The following is a 6,938-nucleotide window of genomic DNA, read 5'->3' on the forward strand; positions in this document are numbered from 1 at the left end:
TTGTGTTAGCCCTTTACATCTGTTTGCTTCTCTCCTACTGTCTGTGCTCACATACTGTATTTTAATACAGCCGAAATCCCAATAAAGCTGTTCTCATGTACATATTTGTTCTGTTTCTGTTGTCAGACAACGGAACGAGTACGAAATAGGGACTAAAACGCCGCCTATTAAGACTACATGTTAACCAGTAGTCACTTCCAAGCAATTTCCAAGCTGCTGCTCTGCACTGCTAAAATGCTGATTTTATAACTCAAGTTAAAGACAACGGCTGTGCTGTGATTTCTGCTATATTTACATGTAAAATGATCACTCAGAGAGAAAGTTAGAAGCGACAGAATGTCTTATTTTTTCTCTCACACAGCGCACAGCCTCCGTCTGTTTAACGGTGAGTGATAAGCAAGAAAAATAATGGTCACACTAAATTGTTTAAATTAAAACAAAGAGGTGCAAACCATACAGATTATTGATTTGTCCTTGGCAAGGCAACTCTGTTTGCACATGTGCAGCTCATTCACGTCTGTGTCAGCTGCCGTATGGTCAACTGAATGTGCTGTTCCTCAGTCTGCCACTCACTGAATAGAGTAGACGCAGAGAGAGGTGTGCCTGCCGCAAGACCTTCGCACTCGCACTCGCACTCGCACTCGCACGGCAGTACTGGCGACTCTTCTACGGAAAGTAGCTAAGATTTCTCCAAAAAGTCGCTAGATTTTTCGCTAGGTGCTTTTTAGAAGAAAAAAAAAAAGTAGCTAAAGGGGTCTGAAAAGTCACTAAATCTAGCGACAAGTCGCTAAGTTGGCAACACTGAAACTGCTGTTAAGGGAAGTCACCACGGACAATTTTGTGACAAGTAGGTGTCGGTTTACGGCTCTCCTCATTCATGTGTATGGTGCCGGCAAACAATGACTTGTTTAACTCAGTCAACAGCATTTGTGGCGTAATGTTGATTACCACAAACATTTATTTAATTAATTTCGACTCGTCCCTTCTTTAATTTTAAACGAGCAAAAATCGAGGTTACAGTGAGGCACTTACAATGTAAGAGATTGGGGCCCATTTTCGTGTGTGAAGCTTATAATATTATAAAAGCATTTGCATTCATTCTTCTGTTAAAATTTGTGTATCATTTAAGCTGTTGAGTTGTTTAACTCTTGTGTGTCAATTTAAAAAAGTTACTCAGAGGTCCTTTCACTGACTTAATTTTTTTTTTTTAACCAACATCTGTCCTTATCATAACTACCAAATATTCATTCATTTTCAGGATTTTAACCCTTTAAATGGCAGTTTGTTTATATAATGCCACTTGTTTTTCATACACACAAATGTATCAAAACACACCCACACAATTTTAGCTTTTTTTTTGGCTTGCAGTACTCTATAATACAGCAAACAAAAAATAGGAAAAAAGCATGTATTTGCTCCATGGACTTAACATGAGCAAAATGGTGCCATCTGGTGGAAAATAAATATTGAAGCCAGGGCTCTGGAATGAAAGCATAATATCTTACAATTCATTATTTTATGCTTTAATGGCACTGGGATCAAATATTGCATTTTTTTTTAAAAAAATTTTATTTTAAGATTAACATTTTTATTGATTCATAGAGATGACAAAGAAAAACTAAACATATATACAATGAATCAACATTTAATTGCTACCCCTCCCTAATCAACAACTCCACCCCGACCCCCCAACGAACATCCCCGTGGTCTCATATAAGTACACACACACACACAAAATAATATATATATATATATATATATATATATATATATATATATATATATATATATCACACACATCTAAAACTACGCCTCTCTCTCCACAGTCCCTCCCCGAGAGTCCCCCAAAAACATCAAATAACTGCCCCATTTCCCATCAAATGAATCCAAGATCCCCAGCCTTCTACACGATACCTCCTCGAAAGCTGCCACCCTGCCCATCTCCTCTCACCACTCCCGAATTGAGGGCGCACCAGCCGACTTCCATCCACTGGTCACTGGTCAGGACCCAAATTTTTATGTATTTATCTCCTATATCGATGACCGCTCCATCACCCAAAACACAGAGTCTAGGGCAAAACTAAACCCGAGTGCCCAACAAGTCACACACAAAACTCTGAACCTTCAATCAAAATTCCTGGATCTCAGCACACCACCAAAAAACATGGGCCGTGTCTCCATCCTCTGATTGGCATCGCCAGCAGGTGGGTGTGTCTTTAAGACCAAGCCTATACAATCTAGAGGGGGTCCAATAGAACCGATGTAAAATCTTGAACTGCATAAGGCGCACCCTTGCATCTCTAGATACAGACTTGACATTTTTTAGAATCCTAGCCCATGCGCCATCCTCAAACACCAAGTTAAAATCTTTCTCCCATAATCTCTAGATAGAAGTTAAAGCTCCGTCCCCCAGACTCTGAATTAGCAGGGAGTAATACACTGATGCCTCATGACCTTTTCCAAAAGCAGTAATTACTTCTCCCAGAGAATCTGCCGCTTTAGGGGGGTGTATGCCACTCCCAAAAATGGTACAGGGCAGGTGGCGCAGCTGTAAATACCTAAAAAACTGAGATCTTGGAATCCCAAAACGCTGAACCAAATTTTCAAAGGATCTCAACACTCCACTCTCATATAGGCCACCGAGTGTACTAACCCCCCTCACAATCCACTCTGACCAGCAGAAAGGGGACTTATTAATACATCATTTGGGGTTCAGCCATATGCATTTAAATAAATGCCCAAATTACACACTCTGGACACTTTGGTCCATACCGAGTGCAAATGTGAGATAACGGGGTGTAACTTAACTTCTCCGGTTAGTTTGATAGAAAGGCTTTGCAGTGGCAAAATAGGGGCAAGAACTTCCTGTTCAATACAAACCAGGGAGGGGCTCTCTCAGGTGGAAGCGACCAATGAGCCAAATGTCTGAGACCGAATGCATAATAATAAAACAAAATCTTGGGTAGGCCTAGCCCACCTTTGTCAATCGGCCTTTGTAACTTACTGAAATGTAATCGCTTACCATTCCAAATAAAGGACTTTGCTATGCTATCAAATTGCTTGAAATAAGAGAGGGGCACATCTACAGGAAGAGATTGTAGCAGGTAGTTAAATTTTGGAATACAATTCATTTTAATAACATTAACCTTCCCAATCATAGATAAATGTAATGAAGCCAACCTGCCCACATCGCTCGAAAATCTTTTTATTAAGGGGTCAAAATGAACTCTAAATATATCACACAAATTTGCTGGGAATAAAATGCCCAAATACTTAATGCCCTGTTTGGGCCACTGGAAGACGCTCAGCTGAAAAGCCATCGCTGGGCAGTACGCTTTCAGAGCCAAAGCTTCGGATTTAGGCCAATTCACTCTGTATCCTGAGAACTTAGAAACGGAAATAATAATTCTGTGGAGGCAAGGCATAGATCTAGTGGGGTCGGAGACGAATAATAAAATATCATCTGCGTAAAGCAAAAGCTTATGCGCCATACCTCCCACCACCACCCCTGGAAAATCATCTTCCTTTCTTATCACAGCTGTTAATGGTTCCAGGGCAAGACAGAACAATAATGGGGAAAGAGGGCAACCCTGCCGGGTGCCCCTATCCAGAGTAAAATAATCTGAAATTAATCAATTTGTTTGTACCGCCGCTACTGGGTGTCTATAAAGTAACTTAATCCATCCAATAAAAGTATTCCCGAAACCATATATTTCCAAAATCTTAAAAAGATAATCCCATTCTACCATATCAAACACCTTTTCGGCATCAAGTGAGATGGCAGCGACCAGAGTCTGATCATTTGCCACTGACGCCATAATATTGATGAAACGCCTAATGTTATCAGAAAAGCTGCAGCCCTGAATAAAATCCACCTGATCTATATGTATAAGAGATGTCATAACTTTTTGACAATATTTTTACCTCTAGCTGGATCAGGGAAATTGGATGATAACTATTACACTCACTTGGATCTTTGTCCTTTTTAGGAATCAGACTGATCCAGGCTTGTTTTCGGCCTTTAACATTTGTTTAAATTCAGGATTTTGCAAAAGGGATACATTAAAACACCAACTATATGATTTCTTTTTTTTCGTATGTGGCAACACTTCTAAACTCACTAAGGTGTGATCTAAGATGTTTCCAGTTGAGCAATCAACAACAGACGAAATGAGGGACTTAGATATAAAAAAATATATATATTCTAGAATAAATCTTATGGACTGATGAAAAAAAAATTATAGTCCCTACCAGATGGGTTCAAAAGTCTCCAAATATCTGTAAGACCAAGATTTTTATACATCCTGTGAAGTGTCACTGTTGCTCTAGGGGGCTTACACACTTTTGCTTAATCTTTTGAGTCCATCAAAAGATTAAGGTCTCCTCCCAATATTATATCATGAGGGGTGCCAGCGGATTGCAACATCCCTTCAAGATTTATATAAAAGCCCTGATCATCATCAGTTAGGTGCGTAAATATTAGCCAAAATCAACTTTTGCTCCTGAATTTCTGCTAAAACAGTAATGACTCTTCCTAATTTATCTTTAATCTGTTTGAGACATTTGAATTGTAGATGCTTACTTATCAATGTAATGACTCCCCTGCACTTGAGCCAGCACTAAAGAAAATATGTCCACCCCATATCTTCCCAAATTTTTCAGCTTCCTGCGGGGAAAGATCAGTTTCTTGAAGAAACACTGTTTCATATTTCTTATGTTTAAGAAAAGAAATAACCTTCCTTCTTTTTATGGGGTGCCCCAACCCATTCACATTCCACGTGGAGAGAGACAATCCGCTCATATTAACATTTTACATTTTGACATATTAGAAAAATAGATTGTGTGTCAAAAATACAATTATAACGACCACATTCCAACATTAGTGCAACAATCAAACCCCGAACATCCCCCAGAAAAAAAAAAAAAGAAAAACGTGCGCATTAACCCCACGCACGACAGGGCCTACTGGCGTCCATCCCTCTAAACTCAAACAGTCCATGTACACCTATGAGCGCCCCCGCGACAACTTTGCCATTGGATTGCTCAAGTCCGGTGATTCTATGCAAATTTTGTGAGACAGAATTACACAACAGAAAATAATCTATAAAACAAACTCCAGCCAATAGGAGGCATAAGCACAAAGAGCATGTACATTCATCCACATAATTGTCCCAAAGGAGTGTTATTCCACAAAACAATCTCCAACCGCTAGCGGAACCAGCACAAAAAAAAAAGGCTGCTCACTTTACTTGGACACTCAAACGAATGTTCAGTGAGCCGGCCCACTCAGCTGTTATATGAGTGCAACAAATGACCTAATCACTCCAATGTCCTACAAGAAATAGTCCACAAAACAAACTCCAGCCAATAGGAGGCATAAGCACAAAGAACATGCAGATTCATCCACAAACTGTCCCGAAGGAGTGTTATTCCACAAAACAATCTCCAACCGCTAGGCAGAACCAGCACAAAAAGAAACAAAAAAGGCGCTCAGTTTCCTCGGACAGTCAAGTGAATGTTCAGTGAGTCAGGCTCACTTGGCTGCATCGAGAATACCACAAAATGACTTACTCATTCCATTGACTTTATGAAGGACATTGCTTGCTGTGGGCATGTAAATATTTTGCGGCCATCCTTAGAATCTATTTTAAATTTGGCCAGGAACATCAGTGCAAAAGCAAACTTACGTTGATGTAAGAGTTTCTTGCATTCCTTGAATCGATCACGTTTCTCTCTTGTTGAATTCGCAAAGTCTGCGAACAAGAAAATGCTGTGGTTCTTCCAAGGATGCCTTCCTTTACTCCTCGCCTCACATAACATGAGATCTTTATCGGATGATCTCAGAAATTTGGCCAGAATTGATCTGGGCCTGTCTCCCTTCGCGGATTTCCGAGCCGGAACTCTGTGAGCTCGCTCGATTTCCAGCTTATGGCCCGTCATGTCGAGCAGACTCGGGAAGAGCCCGTCTAGGAATTTCACCATATCTCCGCCTTCTTCGTCCTCAGGAATTCCAACAATTCGGACGTTGTTTCGCCAGTAATGATTCTCCAAGTCTTCCAACTTTTCCCAAGTCTCCAAGTCTGCCTTGGTCGCTAGCGGGTTAGCAGCTAATTCCCTCTCTGATGACTCCAGATAATCGATCCGTTTCTCGACATCCCCCACTCTTGTAACCATCTCAGTGAATTTCATCTCCATGGCAGTGATCGATCGACGTATTACAGCTAGATCCTCCAAGTCAGCAACGACCCTCGTCAGCATTGCCGACACGTTCATCAATTGACGCCAAATTTCCTTCACTTCACCATCCAAATTGACTCCCGGGCTTTCGGCCTGCTGCTCAAGGGCTTCAGCTTGAGCACCATTGTGTCTTTTAATGTCTCCAGAGCCCGAGGATTTTGAATTCTTTGACATATTGTCTTCCTAGAACAGTTAAGAATCAGGGTGTATCGAATCTTACCGGTTTATGACACAAAAAGTATTAAAACTAGCAAAGTGCGCAGAGCTCGCCGTTCACACATCCGAACCTTGCATGACGCCACGCGGCCAAATATTGCAGTTTTAATGGGTTTCAAAGGGGACATTTTTGTCCTTAAGGTCCTGAGTGTAACTATTTTGTGTACACTGTGTATTATAGATGTATTATAGGAACTGAGATTGAAATATCAAAATTCCCCCTAAAATACACACCTTTGGCTAAATTTATGCCGTTGGCATTAATACAGTCAAAATGATTGAAAAAGACAAAAATGTCCCAAAAGGCGCACAAGGGTTAAATACAGCGCTACTCTGAATAAGGTCAATAGCTAGCCTCTTAGCATTAAACTAATAATTGACATTAAAATATTTGTTATTTTTCTGTTTTTGAGAGCAGTGTGATTTTAAAAAAAAATAAAAAATTTAAGACACATCTCTCTTACAATAAGACCAATTAAACTCAA

The sequence above is a fragment of the Myxocyprinus asiaticus genome, chromosome 43 (assembly GCF_019703515.2).
Source record: "Myxocyprinus asiaticus isolate MX2 ecotype Aquarium Trade chromosome 43, UBuf_Myxa_2, whole genome shotgun sequence".
NCBI lineage: Eukaryota > Metazoa > Chordata > Actinopteri > Cypriniformes > Catostomidae > Myxocyprinus > Myxocyprinus asiaticus.